The 20038-nt window shown below is 41.1% G+C and overlaps 1 long non-coding RNA gene across 1 annotated transcript; it reads left to right on the forward strand.

Moving 5' to 3' along the window:
- Positions 1 to 1020: 1020 nt before the first annotated feature.
- Positions 1021 to 18966, forward strand: LOC307219392. Its single transcript, XR_013840395.1, has 3 exons — positions 1021 to 1109; positions 4415 to 4658; positions 18896 to 18966. It is a non-coding gene; the product is annotated as an uncharacterized lncRNA (long non-coding RNA).
- Positions 18967 to 20038: the final 1072 nt, after the last annotated feature.

Here is a 20038-nt window from a genome sequence, read left to right on the forward strand (position 1 = left end):
GCCTGCCATTTGGTAATTTGTATATCAACATGCCTCCCAACATTTTGCAAATGAAAATAGGATCATGCTTGTAATACCCTCAATTCTTAATCTGAAGATCATAGTCGGAGTGATTCCCCCTATTGTTGCTCATTTCTTGAAACTTTTCTTTGTGTTTCTTTTTTTATAAAAAAATATGAAATTCCTTCTGTTCCTCTGATTTAACAGCTAGGACCATGCTAGTTCTAGAAAAAAAGGACACTGCTGACCTACAACCTTTTAAAATATGCCTCAGCTGCTAAAGGAGGAAAAGGAAGACAGTGCACTGCATAGTGTCTTAATGTTTATTTATTTTATTATTGTTTATGAGAATTATTTGTATTTCATCTATTGGGATAAATCCTATCAGGGTGGCTTACAAGATAGTCCATCTGGGGCAGGTTCTATGGTTATCTTTCAGAAGCATCTTGAAACTCAGGAGTCTGGCAGAATAAGTTTGTCCTTTTGATGGGACTTTCCCCAAAGCACCAAAAATTAGTTATCTAGCTCACAGATGGCCAACATGGTTGCATCCAGATTTTGTGGACTACAACTACCATTTTTCTTAATACATTGACCATGCTGTCTGGGGCTGAGAGGGGGTGTAGTACAAAACACTAGGAGGGCACCACAATGACCAACCCTGATCTAAGAGTTATGTTTCTCCTTCTGCTCACCATCATGACATTACTTGGTTTGAAAGTTTAGAGGATGGAGAAATATTTAAGCTATGTGTTTCAGCCAATTGGTTTCATGAAATTTATGGGAGTGGGGTTTCCTTTGTGAACACAGGACTTTCTTTTGCCCTGGCTTCTCTTATTTCTTAGTATCAGTGAGTTCATTCTACTCTGATCAGCGGCACAATTAGATGCAAGGATGCCAAGCTGTCACTATAACCTATTAGGAACTTAAGGTTTGCTTGGGTTTTTGTAGCATCTATAGGAAACAATGGACTCACTTACTAAAGAAAAACATTCACTGTTAACTCTTTTGCATTCACAATCCCTGTTGCAAAGCTCATATATTGTTGAACCAGAATTGAATCAAGAATGACAGGAAGAAACTCAAAGATAAACAAAATATAACTGTTGGTACGTGTGTGTTTTGTTTTTATTCCCTGTGTTCTAAATGATTTTTTAATTCAAATATTGCAACTTACATTTGTTGAATTTTTTTTTATTTATTTTTTACAAAACAGAGAAGGCATTCAATCACTGCACCAAGGTAAGGCATGCACCAAGTACAAAGGCAATTGAAAATCAAGCATTTTCTTACTATGGAATTCACAGGGTTCAGATTAAAATGATATTTGAGGATATTGTATTTCCAAAAAGATGTTGCCTAGAAATAAACCATTTAATGTTTATAGGCCACCCTCAGGACTCACAGAGCATGTGAACATTAAATTAATGAAGCTTGTATCAGCAGAGCCATTGAAGAATCTTAGCTATAGCACAATCCTAATTCTGGTGAATCAATTGGGGGTTTCCTCATTGACTTTAATGAGTGAAAAATGCACCCTGCACTGGTCCATCTCTTCCTTGCTAACAGTGTCTTGCCATCTATGAACAAGTGTGCAAGCAAGGGTTTTGTATAGGGTGGAACCCCTGGGCAATGATTATACTCGCACACTAACAATGCATCCTTGCTTGTCAGATACGGACAGAAAACCTTTGCAGCTCTAACACTTGCCTTATTAAAAAAATAGCACTGATCTGTGAACATTTTTTTTAAAGCATCAAATGGTGCCTCCCTTCTAGTCATTCTTCAGGGGTTGCTGAAAGTGTTGATCTGGTTAGGAAGCATCGCCAAGAATAGGCTTGCAGGAGTTGTAGTTCAGTGACATCTGGAGGGTCAGTGGTTCCCCACACCTCTTCTAAATAAACTTAACTTGCCCTTACCGGTGTCAGAAAGTAGCCAATTCTAACTACATTATCAGATACACAGCCCACAAGATAACCATGATCCCTGATTGCTCCATCGAGTATGCTGTATTTCTGCTGATAGTGCTTATAACCTTCTAGCGATCCAAATTCAGTAACTGAACATTCCTTGTTGATGCTTACTGATACAACTGGAAACTGTGTAAGAGACTGTGTAAGAAAGCTAAAGGAGGAGATTAAACACAAGCAAACTCACACCTGATACCTCAAGAAAATATGATCTGTTTCTGAATAAAAAGGACCCACAAATATGAAAGGTGACAAGAATCTCTTCCATATGAATCGGAGGAAGTAGGTAAGTTTCACAAAAGCTGTTCTGAACATTTTCCTTCTCCTATTTGTAATATGCATGCACATGCTGCAGAAAGACAAAGACTCTCCTCCCTGGAAGAGAGGGGAGTGGTTGTGGGCGGGAGCCCGAGCTCCGCCCCTAGCAGGGGGCGGTAGCCCCCTGCCTCCCCCACTCACCTGGCTGGCGCCCACGCCCATCGGCAGGCACCCAACCAGGTGCCTCCGAGGGGGCGTGTTCAGCAGCCTATGTGCTGCGGCGCCAGCCCCTCCTCGGCCTCATTCTCCTCTCCGTCGTCTCGTCGTGAGTCACCCACCCTCCACTCCCTTCATGCTCAGGGTCTTAGTTCCTTGGCCTTGCTATGGACCTTAGGTTGGTCGCCCTGGTTGTCCAGGGGGCCTGGTAGGAATTTTTCCATTTGGCATTAGGCTTTTTGGTTTTTTTGCCTACCTCGTAGCAATTGTCACAACTTTCGTGGTATTGGTGGGTAGGTTAGGCATTGGAATAATATGTTGTGGTGTATCGAAGAGCTAGGTGTGGCCATCGCCTATGCCTTCAGTTTTTGGGTATTCCGTTAAAGGAATCCGGCGGTCGTGTACTCTGTCCGATGCCTGTTTGGCGGGAGGCCATGGCACGACCCTCGGTGACATCAGGGGAGAGCCTATAGTTGGATTAGCATCAACAGGCTCCACCTACTGGTGAATAAACCCCCTTGTTTTAGACATCCAATGCCTAAGCCAATACCTTATCACTGCTGTAATCAATAAAGTTGTGGCCTTTTCTTGCCCATTAACCTTATATCACGTGTCCTTGTGTATTCATTCCACATTGCGGGGGTCAGGTCCTCGAACCACAACATGTTATTAAAACCAAGCCTTTTTTTGGAAGAGGGTTGTGTACATGGGCCTTCCTTTGTGTATGTGGGTCTTCCTTTGAGGCACGTCCTGTGAACAGACATGTATATGGAGGCAATGAGAGTAAGTACTGCCATAGCATAGCTCAAGAATGGTCATCTAGATATTGCTGAACCACAACGTCTATCAGCCCCAACAAGTAGTTCAGCAAGATGCGGGAGACCAAAGACTATTCCCACCTGAAATAGCTAGTTTGGGGGGGGGGGGAGAGATGAGAATCAGTGTGCACACAAAGAGAAAAGTGAGATAGAAGAGGGGTGGGAAGAGGGGAAAGCAAGAGATGGAGAAACACAAAAGGAGTAAATATACTAAGAAAAGATGTGAGAGAAGGGATGGGAATGAAGGGAATAAGAAGGGGTGGATGTATGGAAGAAAACAAGCTGAGGAAAAAGGATGGGAAGATGAGTGAGAAAAGGGGGGGGGCAGGAAGGCAACTAGAGGACCAATGGGAAGAAGGATGAAGGAAAAGACAGGAGGAGCTTATTATTCTCTCCTTCCTCTCTCTCATACACATGGCAGGGACCTCTATTCTCCATGGAAGAGGCAGTTAGTCATGCAAAGGATTTTTTGGGGTGGCAAAACAAACAGGCTTTTTGTGGGAGAAGGGGAAACAGTGCAAAAAAAGCAAGAAGTATTACATTATTGTAGGTGAGATTAAGAGAGGGCACCTGATCACCCTTTGTCTCTGACTTAACATTAATAATGTGAATGTGTGTGTGGTGATCTGTGTTGCCTATTAGTAAAAAGAGAATGTGGTTTTCGAATGTCGTGAGAAGGCGAGCTCTTTTATCTTAATTAGTAGGTTAAATACAAGGAAGCTCCTGGCCAGGATTCTTTAGAAGGAAAATGCATCCATACCATACCTGCCCATGCTCATTTTACAAGTTTTAAAATATTCAATCCATTTGCCTTGTAAATATGGTTGTCATAGTCAGGACAGATTCTGACTTGGCAATCTCATAGGAACAGAAGAACTTGCCTTATACTGAGCCAAACCATTGGTCCACCTAGCTTAGCATTATCTGCAATCACTGGTAGAAGCTCACCGGGATTTCAGAAGGGGGTTTCTTTCAACCCTACTGTAGATGATTGGAATTGGACCTCCTGCATGCAGCAGAGCAGATGCTATGGCCCTTCTCCAATAAAGGCATAAAGGCAACTCCGCAGTATAGTAATTAACACAATAACTATACAAGTGTGTCATAATTGCTATGTCTTCAGAGCTCCTTTTATTCCATGTTAATTTAAAGGAACCCAAAGCCACTTCTCCAAGTCAATGCCAGCATGCCAATGTTGTCCATTCAGCTTGGTCCAAAATGGCAATGGAATTTCCAGATGGCCTCAAGCGCAATTCTCCTCCGAGCTACGAGTGGCAGGCTGTGCTGCGTCAAACGTTTCCAACAAACGTTTGAACAAACAAGCAAACACTATGGGAGGATGCATACCAACCAGCATTCACCATCTAACAAAGGAATTCTTGCTAACATTCAAGCAGTAAGTGAGCATTATTTACTGCTAGATTACAACAGAATTCCTGTGGTATCACATATTATATTCACATTAAAACCAAATGAGCTCATCGTGATTAATGTTACCACAATGAATGCTGGAGGAATTAGAAATGATTACCCACTCATTGTAAAGGGTTGCTGATAATTAGTGCTATTACACAAAAAGGTACATTTTAAGCAATCATCATAATTAATTCATTCTGCATTGTATTATGCAGTGCCGATAACAATGAGGTCTCCTGGTTCTTCCGTGGCTCTCACATGTACATCTGTCAACTCTCCTTTTGTAATGCCTCTCTCTAGATTAGTGTCAAGTGACAAACACATCAATGGCTACCTGTGGGGGATCATATCCTGTTTTCTCCTCTTAAATGTTCTACTATAGCAGTTAGTAAATCATTAAAAAAAAATACAATAGGCTATGCAGCATAATCTCAGTAAATATGAATGCCTTTAGCTAGGGCAAACAAAGTAGCAATGATCTAACATTAATCTTTTTTAGATAAAAATGAAATACTTCCACCAAATGTAACTTAATCCAGAGGTGTTTGTTTTCATTTTATAACACTCTACGCTTCCTCTGAGGAGCTCAGAATGGCTCTGAGTCATCCCAGAACAGGTTCTGAGGGTGGTGGTGGTGATGATGATGATGATGATGATGATGATGATTTGGCTTCTAAGTAGTTTACATGATGTACCAACCTTTCAGCAAGTCTGGGTTGGGGTCAGCTTAAGGTTCCATCTGGGCACCTATATACACTGCCTTATGTTGTATTAAAGCAGGGCTCACCCAAACCTAAAGCAGGGTAAGATGGCTACTTCAGGCAGGGGGTGTTGAAGTGATCCTGCTGGCAACCTACCCAGCCATTTCCCTCTGTTGAATGGCAAGAGTTGTAAACACCATGTTGACCCGTCTTGTGCTTAACACCTTGCTGCTCTCAGGTGTTGTGGAGAACTCCTTCTTGACACCATTGTTGAAGAAAGTGTCAGCTGCCAGTCCATTTGGTTTCTATATACCAAATGGAAAGCGTCACCAAGTCCTTTGGGTCAGATAGTAAAGTGCCTTGAAAGGAAGTGGGATACAAACCAATTATATATAACACTATAATATCCTAGCTTGCTCAGACATATTGCCTTTATCAGATACAAATCCTTTTTGGAGTTTAGCAACTTAAGAAGCCACTCCAAACAGCATAACCACTTGTGTGTCGTCAGACAGTCAGCAGTTGATGTAATATCCTACCACGCTCTTCCAAAATATTAATAAAGATCAAGAAAGGGAAGTCCTATGACACATCTAAGAGGGCTTTTTAAAATGCAAGTGTTATGAGAACTTGCTTCGTAACAGAACTTACCACATTTTAATCAGAGCTGGGTATTTGCATGAGAGTTGTCAAATCGTGCCTTAGGCTGGGTTTCAATATGCCTTGGAGCTACAGCAGAACTGATGCGAAAAGCGCAGACTATTAGTCCATATGGAAACTCTCTCCCCCTTCCCCGGCAAGTGACAACTGATCTGTTTTGAGCAACAGCTCCAGCAGTATGGAAACAAGGCTTCAATGGCACCTAGAGCAGCTCTGTAAGGTGCTGTTTCAGTGACCATCATCCTCAGCCTTAAATGAGAGCTAAATCTCCACCTTCCATGACAGGAGTCTCTCCATTCAAAGTGCTCCTGCTTTTTCTTAAGCTGTTGACACCAACAGGGTGGGAGATAGTGGTGTTTCACTAAGGATTCTCGGATGGAGATAGAGCGACTCAACTTTCCCTGGCCAGAGAGGCACTTGCACAATGGTCTGCTGTTACTCTAGGATGTACATCAGCAGAGGGCAATTGCCTCTCCCACTCTGAATCCATGGCTTCACCCTCTGGAGTCTGATTACACAGTCAGGACCACAACCATCAGAAGACTTGGCTGACTCTGCCAAGAGGGTTCTCCTTCCACATGGTTCTTGATTTCTCATGTTTCCCCAGGTATGGGTTCAAACAGCCATGCTGCTAAGACAGCCATGCCATTGAGGTAAACATAAGAGCAAGAGCCCACTTTTAGATAACACCACTTAGGTACAACATCATAAATTCAGAAACATTTTCCTAGTGACTACATGATTTGCCCTTTAGGTAGGTCTCCTTTGTTACTTAGCAGCATGGTATAAATCACTATTACAAATGCCCTTTCCTTGAACAACTGTCATACATTCCCCACTTCCTTTGTGCTTTCTGACAGTTCCAACTTGCATAAAACACCTGAAAATCATGTTTTCAACAAATGTATTCACCTGTGGATGATAAAATGAAAGAGGTGGCGGCTGATAGTGCTGAATTATAGGGTGGTGTTTAAAAGCTAAAGAAAGATAAAGTCTTGAGGTCTGCAGAGTTCAACATCCATTAAAATGTCTATTTTCAATAAACCTAGCTAAAAATGCAATTCAGCCATTCCTTTTTAGTCATGTCCAGAATAGCATTGACAAGGCAACTCCTTGCTGGCATTGAAGACATTGCAATTTCACCCCTCTTGAATAACTTTGCATATTCTGGCATGATAGCGCAACAGGAAAGTGACATGACCTTCATTGCATCAATTTACAAGTGCGTAATATAGTTTAAATAGTGAACACTATATTCCTGAGAGCAATGCTCACTGATGGAAATGTTCCTGCTCTCATCTCACATTTAAGGGAAATGGGTTAACCTAACATGCTTATAGTTTCTCAAAAAAACCCAAAAACTTTCTGCAACTATATATAAAAAAGCTAGAAGCGGTTTAGTCACGCTGGCCACATGACAAACACCGGCTGTCACGGCCTGAAAAACAAGATGAGCGCTGCCCCCATAGTTGCCTTTGACTGGACTTAACTATCCAGGGGTCCTTTACCTATACCTTACCCTGCTATGAAGCAATAAGTGCTCATTCCCCATTGCACATGTGGAACATACAGGAGCAATTGACATATTCTGCATGCAATGACCTGTGCACGACCCTCTGAAAAGTTTAGACTTCTTTCTCCAAATAAGCAGCTTGGGAAGGTGGGTTTAAAAATTTGGTACTTTGTCTTGCATAGTTTTCATTTATTTTGATGGCACTTGTTTAGGAGAACTTCCCAATGGATACTATGTCACTAGCATTTTGCATGGTTTTTTTTTTAAGCATCAGTGATAAGCTCAGAGAAACAGGATACAAATGCAAATTAATATAAATTGCACACAATCTGGCGCTACTCGTATACTGCTCATGCAGTATGTTACTGTGTTTACTCTAGAGCAGCAGGGGTACACTTTTCACTTCAACCCTGACATTATGTCTTTTCCTTTGACCATGTTGATCATGGTTGTCTGAGGTAAAAGCACAAGGGTCTACTGTCAGGTAGGGAATGTGTATGACTGGACACCTGCACAACTGAGTGCCACGATTGTGCACAGACCCACATACAAGCAAGAGCCAGCACATTGGGCTTTCACCAAGAAACAGACACTGAAAGACTTCTTCCAGAAATGGACCTTCATGGGAAAGTAGGGAACCATGCAACAATACTAAGTACACCAGCAAATAATTTTATGCACACAATCCCTATTTCCATGGATCACTTTTTAATTTTTGTGTGTGTATGTAGAGATTTCTACACATGAACAATATCATGTGGACAGGAATCAAAAATTGTAGTTAAGAAATATAATTTTGGGATCAAATCCTGGAACGCAAATATTTGCATGAGGAAGAGGTTAGGGAATGGGGAATATTTCATAGACTCATAGTGTTGGGGTCAACTCCGTGCAATGCATAAATCTCACCTAAAGCACCCATTTGTTTACATAATCCAATGACCCTGGTTTGGATCCAGGGATAGATGAGCAGAACTTCTTTTTTTGTAAACTGCTTTTTATTTATGTAAAATGCTTTGAGGTGCGTGGAGGTTTTTTTTTAACAACAAAGAGGTGTATAAATTTTATGAAATAAATAAGTAGTACTTGATTTGCACAATGGAACTTGTTGGCTCCCTCATTACTACAGCCCCCTGTATCCTACAAAGATGCTTCTGAAAGATGAAGGACCCTCCAGAACAGAGGTCGGGCAACCTAAGGCCCATGGGCCAGTTCCGGCCCATGAGCCTCCCAGAACTGGCCCATGGCTGGTTCCATGGAACAGTGTGGGGATTCCGTGGGTTTTTGTGTGGAGCAAGCACCCCCCCCGCCAATATTCCCCCCCCCTCCATCACTGTGGCAGAACCATGTCTCTCTTCCCTCCTCCTGGTGCAGCAAATCGCTGGCCAAATGCCTGCTAAGGTTTGAGGCCCTGGCCAATGGGCGAACGGTGGCTATGCGTGTTTGAGAGTAAGAAGGGGGATGGGCTGAGCCGGCCGAGCACATTTCCAGCAGCCCCTCATTGGAGCAAGCTATTTGCCACTGCCACTCATGCCGCCGCCACTGCCACTCTGCCAAGCGTGGCTCCTGTGCCTTTGCGAGTAGCAAAGGCTGTCGGCTGCGGCGGCAGAGGAATGAGCAGCCCAAAAGCAGCCCTTTTGGGCTGCTCGTTCCTCCACTGCTGCTGCTGCCAGCAGCCTCTGCCTCTCGGCAGCACCCCAGGTGGGCAGGGGGACGGGTGGGCTGGGGGAGAGAGAAGCCCCTCTGCCGTATGCGCATGCATGCGCACACATGTACTCTGGCCCACCAGGAGATTTGTGGTGCTGTGAACCAGCCCACCCCCAAAAAAGCTTGCTGAGCTCTGCTCCAGAACAACATGTGATGGAGCTCTGGTATGTGTGTGTGTGTGTGTGTGTGTGTCCAGTGTGATGTGAAATTTTTTCCAAGCCCCTACATTATTTGATTCATGATACATGATTCATATCCAAGTTTGCTAGCATTGAAGAACAGGTTAGAAATGAATAGTTTATGCAGATAAATTACTTGTTTGCAACATTGCCAGAAGTATATCCTGCTAATCTGATACATGGTACCCATCGCACTATGAATTGAACTGAATGAAGACACTGGATTTAGCAGAAGGGTAGTTGACAGGATGGCAAATGTACCAGTTGCACTGCTACTTATTAAGATCATTAGACATGGGTGCCTTCATTGGGGAGGCCTTTGGTACTTGTCATTCCCTCATCATCAATCAGCGGCAAATCCTCGTGAATCCATAATCTAGGTCTCCCAGGTTGATTCTAATAATTTTGCAAGGAGCTGCCAAAAATTACTTATTGTTCTGTTAATCATTGCTAATAGGAACAGAGGATGTTTTGAGATGCCCCATGAAAATCATACTAATTAGAAATGTCTGAATTCATACAACTCCTCAGAGATTAATTTATTCATCATAATCAGTTAATCACTTTTTTCCTTACATAATTAGACAGTGCCTTGTGGAAAGGAGAGCTCCTTTTGTTCTCCTGGAAAGAAGAAGACTACTGTATGAGCTGACAGAATGCAAGGCTGAGATTGTAGGCTTGCCTATCAGTTCACATTCAAAGCCTGAACATGCTGATTAGAGCAGGTGCCTTTATTGCCCATTCTTCCAAAAATCAGTTTTTCCCCCACAGCAGATATGATTTTTGCTAAATAGAATGCACATTCTTCCTATTGGAAAAGAGATTTGCATTCATCCTTCCTTTACAGAGTGATGGAAGACCTTGCTTCCCAATGTAGGGTGTTTTCACACATTCAACATGTCTTCTTTCCTTATATTTGTGTGCATGAGGGATCATCAATGCAGGGCAGCTAGTGGAAGAGATGTGTTGCTAAATGGAATGCATATTATAAACCAGGCTTCCCTGACCTGATGCCATTAGAACTTTCAGACTACAACTTCCATCCGCCTCAGCCAGTTTAATCAATGGCTAGGGATTATGGGAGTTGTAGTCCAACAGCATGTGGAGGGTCCTAGGTCGGAGAAGGCGATTCTGGACAAAGCAGCCAAGAGAGTTTGAAAATGCAATTCTACACATGTCTGGTGTAGATCCTACTAACTTCCAGATAAGTGGGCATTGAATTGCAGCCTGTAAAGAAAAAGCGTCCTAGCATAATATGTTAAAACTATAAGGCGGGGGATTTTTATATTTAGGTGTATGTTTCACTCCGCTCTTTTACATGGCGCCATCACATAAACTGCCAAATCAACAATCCACCCATTTTCCAGCATGTGAAGTGGTGGGAGCATTCTATTTCAGGTAACAAACCTTACCAATGACTAGGTGCCATGTTGTGTTGCAGTGCTAAATCTGGTGCCTTTGGCCTGAGGTTCTGCCCTTCAGTGTGATCAAAACTTAACAGTACAGGAAAAGAACATTATTTTTTTGTACCCATTGTGAACATATCATGCAGGCAGCAGTGGCCATAGTTTGAATATTACTGGCATTCTCTCAGCAACTAAAGTAATTCATGGAGACATAGTTAAGGACAGAAGATGAGGAATGCCAATGAAGAACAGCATTCAACAGCACAACAGACTTCTTCAGGAGGTTTGGGGATCCCCTTCCTTGGAGGTTTTTAAGCAAAGGTTGGATGGCCATCTGTCATGGATGCTTTAGTTGATATTCCTGCATTGCAGGGGGTTGGAGTAAATGACCTTTGGGGATCCCTTCCAATTCTATGAAGAGCCACCATACTAGACTGAACATCAAATCCTTCAGAACAATCACAAATGAAGTTGTGAATTATGGCCCCATAAGGGAAATAGTTGACCTGCACATTTTGACCTTTTCCATATTTATGCAGATCAAAATTCCTTCAATTTTTGTTTGATTAAATCCCAGAGTTCTGTATCTGGGCCCCGTCAATGTCCTACATGGGGGGAAATACACATGGATCATAAGCCCTGCTCTCCCATGTGAGCATATGGGAAAGGAGTTAATGGAGAAATGAGGGTTGGTAGAAGGAACTCTAATCCCCGTATTCTTCAATATCACCAAATGTTCCAACACCATGAATGGATCTCATAAAAATAAAGGACATCCATGTGTAAACTAACTCTTGCTTTTCAGACGGCTTTGTCTTTAGATAGACGGAGTGGCATACATTGAGGTTTCCTTAAAGGCTAAGTGGTAGATTATTTTTATTTTTCTCATCATGCATGCAGCTTCATCTGCATTTACTGCTGCAGGTACCAATATGTCTAGACCTCATCTCATTTACATGAATATTTAGGGTTAATTAATCCTTGCTCAATACACATTGTAACAAAGTTTCATTTGCAAACAAAACCAGCAAATGCCTAATGTTTTCATGCATATGGTGACATTTACTAAATAATCCTGAAGCTCCACTGGGAAACAGCAGTGTGTGTGTGTGTGTGTGTGTGTGTGTGTGTGTAGGAATGGGAGGGGTGGGTTTTTTTCCTTATAGATTTTTGTAGAGGAGATTTTTATCACAAGATCTATGCCTTTGTAGTGAGGAGATACGACAAGGCTCAAACACATACATTAGGGGGTTTAAGCTGCACCATGCCCATTCTTATACCACCACCACCATATGCACTGGCCACTCCAGCTCCTTTGGACCCACACATTAACCAGCAAATTGAAGGGGCATATATATAGGGTTTTACCAGAGATGTGAAATCCTGACTGACCGTTTCCCTGTCAGCTTGGAGTAGCTATATGCTCTCATGGCTCTTCCATGTGGCAACATGGTGCAAAACCCTGAGGTACAGGGTTGGTGCTTATGGAAAGTGTAGGCCTAATTCCATAAATCCCTCATAGGTGAAAAAAAATGACACCATACCATTCAAATGAACCCTACTAATCTTAAGGTGTCATTGGAGTTTTCTTAGATAATCATTAGTAGTGATTAGATGTGTATCTACAAAATGGGGGCCTGTACAAGATGGAATCTGCTAAACTGGTCAAACCAGTCTCTATGTAAGATAATGGCCTCAACTGGCCATGCTGCCTTGGAGACAACTGAGCTATGATGAGTGATAGACATTTCCCCCACTCCTTCATCTGGCTGAAGGCAATGTATTTTTCTGAATAGGAGAACTGGCGCTGTGGGTTAAACCACAGAGCCTAGGGCTTGCCGATCAGAAGGTCTGCGATTTGAATCCCGGCGACGGGGTGAGCTCCCGTTGCTCGGTCCCAGCTCCTGCCAACCTAGCAGCTCGAAAGCATGTCAAAGTGCAAGTAGATAAATAGGTACCACTCTGGTGGGAAGGTAAACAGTGTTTCTGTGTGCTGCTTTGGTTCGCCAGAAGTGGCTTAGTCATGCTGGCCACATGTACGCCGGCTCCCTCGGCCAATAAAGTGAGATGAGCGCCACAACCCCAGAGTCAGTTACAACTGGACCTAATGATCAGGGGTCCCTTTACGTTTATGCTGCATGTTTAGCACTGACTGGAAGATATAAAGAAAGAGGCTTCTTGCTCTGTGCATGCATGGCTATGTCCTTTGGCACCCTTCCCCCCTGAAAACTTAATGGAGAAGCAAAATCCGTTGGATTGTTAATGCTATGAGCCCTCCCATCTTATGTTCAGGTTGTATATCTCTCTCTGTGTAAATGAAACCATATATCTTAAAGACACCACAGTCTCCACTGACCTTCATTCCAAGAAAACCAAACTGCCACTCCTGAAGCTTCTTGCCGCTCAGAGATTGGGATGCATTCAACAACATCCACTATCTCAGTTTCTTGTCATAGGCTGGTCATGACTAGTAAAGAGCCCTCCAGCTCATGCCACTGCCCTAGGCAGCTCCCAAATAAATAAATACTTAAATCTTCCACCTTATGAAAACATCAATGTGCATTGTGTTTTTTAAAAGTACTAATGAGGACAGATCACAGCCTCAGGGAGAAACCAATGAGCATCTATTACAGTTATGTATAGTTAGACTTAGTTGCAATACGGAACAGAGATCTGATTATTCATAGACTGTGATTGAATATCCTGATGTGAACATCAAAAACAAATATAATTCCAGTGCAATAGCTGAATTCTATTTTTACAAAGGATTTAATAGTATTTTAAAGATAAATTACATCTACGCAAAACGAATGAAAGTATGCTCATTTTCCACATTTGGATAAGATTAAAGTGTTTATTAGAATTTATTAGAACCATTAATTACTTTCATCTAATTTATTCTTCTTTTGTCTCTGAGTAGAAGGCGACTGAATTGGGAGAATTTCATGCATTCCTATAATTAATTACATATCAAATTTCTCAATAAGATTCCATTTTTTCCCTGTCTCAAATGGTATTGATTTTTTTTTTTCAAATTACAGAATGCCAATATTAATTATGAAAACATTATGAGTTTCCGTTTTATAAGCATTGCCAGATTTCATGCATGCAGAATGAGAGTTTGATGTGTGAGTGGGTGGTCCAGTGCAGAAAGTGTTGGGTAATGTATACATCCATATAAACCAATGTAAGATGTAGTTATGAAGACATTTCCCATGAAGACTTTTCACTAAAGCTGTTGAAAAATATAAAAGGTCAGGCTGTTGCTGGAAAGCACCTGTTAATTTCCTGAAATTCCAAGTCTTTTTATGAGTCATGTTAATCATTATGTTGCTTGCTCCGAGGCAAAGATATGCTATGGGGTGAAAAATGTAGAGCCCCATTAAGTCTTACTGGTTAAGTAAGGAGCTATGTAAGCAGGTTTTTCCTTTAAAATGGGGCATTTAAGCCTAGATGAAAATCTTTGCTCCTGAAATCTCTCTCTACATCTCTGAAAAGGCATCCCTACATTATTTGAATCTGCGTTTCTAGTTCTCAGGTGGAGTGGGTGTACCGAAATCTTGCCTGAAAGACTAGTGTGTCTATTTGTTCTTGTCCAAATATTTCAATTTTTAGGCTCCAGAGATTCACGTAATTTAGATAACACCCAGATAAGCACCCCAAGAACCTGGGGCTCATCCAGCCCAAACACAGATTCTGAGCATGGGAGGTTTGTGGACTTGACTTCTTCAAAACAGGAAAATGAGAGACTTGTGTCTCTGTTAATCAGATGCTTTACTTCCCAAAACCTTTCAAGTCACATGGTTCCTGGTAGGTGTCGGGGGGTGGGTGGGTTGTGGATATGAAACTTTTTAAAAAATATATAACAAAAATAAATATATCACACGCATATTTCCATGCATTGATGTGAGCTACGACATCATATTCCCATGTGTAAATTACTTTTCCCTCCCTCAACTAAATATTAGCAAATGAGCAACTGAAGAAGGAAATTATATATTTTAATCCCCCATCTACTGGCATTGGCATTTTTTTTTTTGTTTTTCTTGTAGCTGCCATTTCCCCCTGCCTCCCATACTGTATGTCTCTAGAATTATGGTAGTGTTCTCACTTCAATTGTCTGCAACATAGTGCAGTGTGATGAGGTAAATCTTTTTCCGAAGCCAGGATGAGAGCAATGCTTCCTGCCCTCACTCATCATTGGGACAAAGAACGAAAATGGCCACATCCAGGGATCCTTATGATAAATTTGCAGCTGGTTTTAGCACTTTTCTCAACACTCCACTCCCTAACGTCCGAAGAGAGCTAGCTCTGAGGGTGAGGGTGAAGTGAACATGGGAAAGATTTTGGTGGACTCCTCTTTTGAGCCCTTAAAGCAGGCATCCCCAAACTTGGCCCTCCAGATGTTTTGGGACTACAATTCCCATCATCCCTGACCACTGGTCCTGTTAGCTAGGGATCATGGGAGTTGTAGTCCCAAAACATCTGGAGGGCTGAGTTTGCCTATGCCTGCCTTAAAGGAATAAGACACCGTTGGCAAGTGCATTTTATGTTTGCTGTTCAATATGTTTGCAATGAAGTAATAAGCATTAACTGCAAAGGATGTGTGGAGGTATGATCTGGGCTAGTACATTGGAGATTAAATTTAGATAGATAGATTCTCTGCCTTTCATACAAAGAGCTCAAGTTTTGGAACCGCTGTCTTATATGATACAAAAACTGCTTTTGAAAATCTCCTACATTTCAAAAGGGTTTGTCTTGTGGCACATGGCAGCCCAGATCCCTTTCTGAGCATGTGGAACTAGTTGTGAGGGCCTTTTGACCCCAGCCATCATTTCTAACCTAAACCATTTGCAATATAAATCTGATATAATCCACTTGCAGTATAACCTGATATAATCTGCTTGGCAAGAGACTTTCCCCTTCTGTTCTTGTTTGCTATAGAATTGACTCAGTTGCCCCTCAGTTCCTCCTCAGCTGTATTCTGTATGACCCCTTTGTTCTGTGAAAAATGGTACAATTGAGATGCCCATCAGATAAATGATCGCAAACTGTCTTCCTGAACATTGCACTGCTAACTCAGGGTTAACATTTGCAATCCTAAATCTCTCCTGACTAGAACCTGTCAGTGAGGCTAAGCAACTGAAATATATATACTTGGGGTGCACTGACAGGTTGAATTATTGTCTTCTGTGAACTGATCTGAGTACAAAGTCAGTTTTGCTTCAGACTTCACTTGACTTTAACCCTATCCTCATGGGGAGAACTTGGTATTATAGCCTCCTAAACTATCTGGACCTTTATGGACATAATTACATTTACAGGATGGCTTCTGTGTTTCCTTTTAAATCTGACTCAAATACAGTCTGTTCATGTACTTGTAGAGATTTTCCAGAAAATTCCTGCTCTGTGAGGTAATGGCTCTATGAATCTTATCATTTGAACACATTTTTACTTGCCTTATTGTTTTTGAGAGATAAATACAGCAAATCTCAGATCATTCAGTTCGATTGATGTTGCTGGACTTTCCACTCATTAACAAATAATTTCCAGATAGGGACAAACACTCAGAAGGCTTGATAATCCTTAACATTCCCACAATGCCTCTCTCTTTCTCTGAAATAATGCTGGCTATCTCTTCATTCACTGGATGAAGTGCTGAGCACCTTACAAATAGATTTAGATATGATAAGAGACAGACAAGTGTCTAGGCCTAAATTCTGGGCTTGAAATTCATGAAAGTTATGGAAAGTAAAAAAAAGGGGGGGAGAACAGCACTGAGTGTTTAAGGTTTTATTTCTGACAAATGACAGCCTCTGTTTTTCAGATATGTGTTATCTAAGCTAGTAGATTTTTAAAGAGCAGTTCTAAATGCAAGAGACAGGAAATAAGTAGGACAGTAGTCTGAAAAAGCAGCTGACAGAAGTTGAAACACAGCATTCAGTTCTGACATTGCTCCCCCACCTTCAATGAATTACCTTCACTTTCTGCACATACTTTAGAAACTAAAGCAAGAACTACTGAAGAAATGTGGAGGGGGATTGCCATCTATTTATTTTGAAGTATTTCTCACTCATTTTTCAACTGTAGATATTCAAAGCAAGTTACACAAATAAAGATAAAAGAGAGAGCAAATAAACTGAAATATTGCCTACTATTGTACTTTCCAGAAACAGCTGCCAATATGTTTGTTTCAATGAACTTTTTGAGCTGGATGGAAAGGGCTCTGCATTAGGAGTTCCTTTTGTACTGGTTTTAAACATATCTTTACGAATGTTTCTGTACTGTTTTGAAAACCAATTATGAAAACTGTTTTTTATGATTTGTTTGTAAATCACTTTGAGGCACATGTAAAAGGTGATTGATAAATTGATCAATAAATCACACAAGCGCACACTACTTGCCTTTTAATTTACGCAGTTTAAAAGATGGCTTACATTAATCAAAATCAAACTGGCATCAGCAGCAACTCTGTGTAACAATAGCTTTGTTCTGGCATAAAAAACCTTCCAAAAATGGTGTGAGTTGAACATCTCTAGGGGTTCTTTTCCACACTGGGGGCATCAATAAAGAAAAGGTCCCATATGTCTAGCAGCAACCATCCTCTGAATCTGTGACAAGCAGAGTAGGGCCACTGAATGAGATCACAATGACCAGCTTCATATATGGGAATTAGTTATCCTTTTCTTATTCCTGGCCTCAAACCATATGCAGTATTAAAGACTGTGAAGTATTCTCAGAAACAAAGAAGCAAAGATCACCAGTGTTGAAGCAATGATTCTTCAACATCAACTTCATTGGACTGGACATGTTGTGCAGATGCCTGATTATCATCTTCGAAAGCAACTACTCTATTCCGAACTTAAAAATGGAAAGTGTAATACTGGTGGTCAACAAAAGAGGTTTAAAGACTGTCTCAAGGCATATCTAAAAAAAAAAGTAGTATAAACACCGACAACTGGGAAACACTGGCCTGCAAGTGCTCTAACTGGAGAACAGCCTTTACCAAAGGTGTCATGGACTCCTGTCTTCCACTGCCTCCCGCAGTTTAGTCAAACTCATGCTGGTAGCTTTAAGAACACTGTCCAACCATCTCTGTCGTTCCCTTCTCCTTGTGCCCTCCATCTTTCCCAACATCTGGGTCTTTTCCAGGAAGTCTTCTCTTCTCATGAGGTGGCCAAAGTATTGGAGCCTCAGCTTCACAATCTGTCCTTCCAGTGAGCACTCAGGGCTGATTTCCTTAAGAATGGATTGGTTTGATCTTCTTGCAGTCCATGGGACTCTCAAGAGTCTCCTCCAGCACCATAATTCAAAAGCATCAATTCTTCGGCGATCAGCCTTCTTTATGTTAGTATGAAGAAATGCAGAGGACAGGAAGTATGGGCTAGTGCTCTTCCTGTTCCTCTGTATCTCAGAAGACTCTCTGAGTTATACTAGAATGAGAAATAAGCTAGGTAGTTTTTAGTCCTACAAATCATGTTTAAAAGACAGTGGAGGTCATTCATTTCCCAGTGGAAAAGAATAACATGCCATAAGCTATTTTTGGTTCCAGTTTAACAATGTTAATTGAAATCCAAACTGGCAATAAGATTGCTGGAATTTCAAAGGCTGAAGACAAAGGTAAGATGTGGTGTCAACGTAGAAAGCTACGTGTAGCTTAAAATGTGCAAAGACAGAAAGTGACAGAGTATAATTATTACTCTAAAGGAGAAGAAGAAAAAAAGCAGTTCTTAAGGTTCATTTCAGGCATACTAATTTTAGAACACCAGTGAACAAGAAAATCTTCAAATGTCAGGCTAGTTAAAACATAAGTCTGCAAATTATGGATGCAATCCAACTGCATTAAAATCAATGACAAGTTTTGCAACTGAATTAAATAGGAGGTATATTGAACACGGTGACTTTATTATTCCATTACCTAATCTGCATCTGTGTTTATTTACAGCCCAAAGTGATTACACTCCTCATTTTATATGTTAGGGTCGTTAAAATTGTGTTCTAGTTGTCACTTGTTGGTTTTCTAATATGTGTTTGTATTTTTCTTTGAACAGAATTACCTGGAACAATATACCAGCCAAAACTCAGGCAAGAAACACCCAGTGAGTGCTTCAACATCTGTGGCTAGATTACAGAATAAAAATGAAATGTATTTAAAAAATGAATAAAGATTTATTAAAATGCAGTGTGGTCTATTCCTTGGATAATATTATGACTATTACCAATAGCAGCTATTAGTTGCTTTGGGATAGAAGCTTCATTTTTTCTCACCTTGAAGTAGTCAATAATTCAGTGTAATCTATGAGTTTTTTTGTTGTTGAAGACCAAGGTAGAAGAAAATGGAGTATACCATATAGTGCCTAGACTAGTGATACTACTACTAATAAGAGGATAAATGACTGCTACTACTTTTACTTCTATTGCTACCACTACTAGTAGCAATAGGTTGGTAGCATCACATGAATACAGGAAATTTAGGTTTGCACAATAAAAGCGAGTTCTGCTGCCCAGGTGTAACAAGGCTTTTTGAGGTTTGGAGGGAAAGTGTGGGGTGAATGAATAGTTCACAGGAAGATGCACAAATATCCTACATGCAAATCAGGATGATTGCTCATTGATGGTAAACCTCCTTGGAGACAAGCCAGAATGAATGCTTCAGAAAGATTGGATGCAGTCTAACCTCTGTGTAAGCTTTGTGCAAGCAAATCAGGATAAATGGTCAATAAACAGTTCCTTGGGATGTGCCCTAAGTCAGAGAAACACCCTAATGCCCTTGAATGCTTATATCCATACAATGTTTTATTTAAAACCATTAGGGTTTTTAGAATTAATACTGAAGTGATTTAAGGTTAGCATATATGGAAATTTAATATTTCCATATAAAAATACCTTAGAACGGAGTGGAAAAGTGGAAAATATTAAGGCTTTCTATACTTGGGCTTTTATGACTGTAGAATGCCAGGATAGTGTCCAATTTGTTATAGCTGTTGCAAAAGTGAGAGCAGGTTAAAGGGTCACTGTTGCAACATGTTTGAGTTGACTTACTGGAATTTTAATCAAGACTAATAACTTAAAAGTGCTTAGAGAAACTCAAGTAGCTTAATTTTATTTAACACCAAGGATCTAAGGCTTTGAATCCCCTGCCCAAAATTAATATTTGCAGCATCAAAATTATGGAGGAGGTGGGTAGAGGTGAG

Source organism: Podarcis cretensis, assembly GCF_951804945.1.
Source record: "Podarcis cretensis genome assembly, chromosome: 6".
NCBI classification, from domain to species: Eukaryota; Metazoa; Chordata; class Lepidosauria; order Squamata; family Lacertidae; genus Podarcis; species Podarcis cretensis.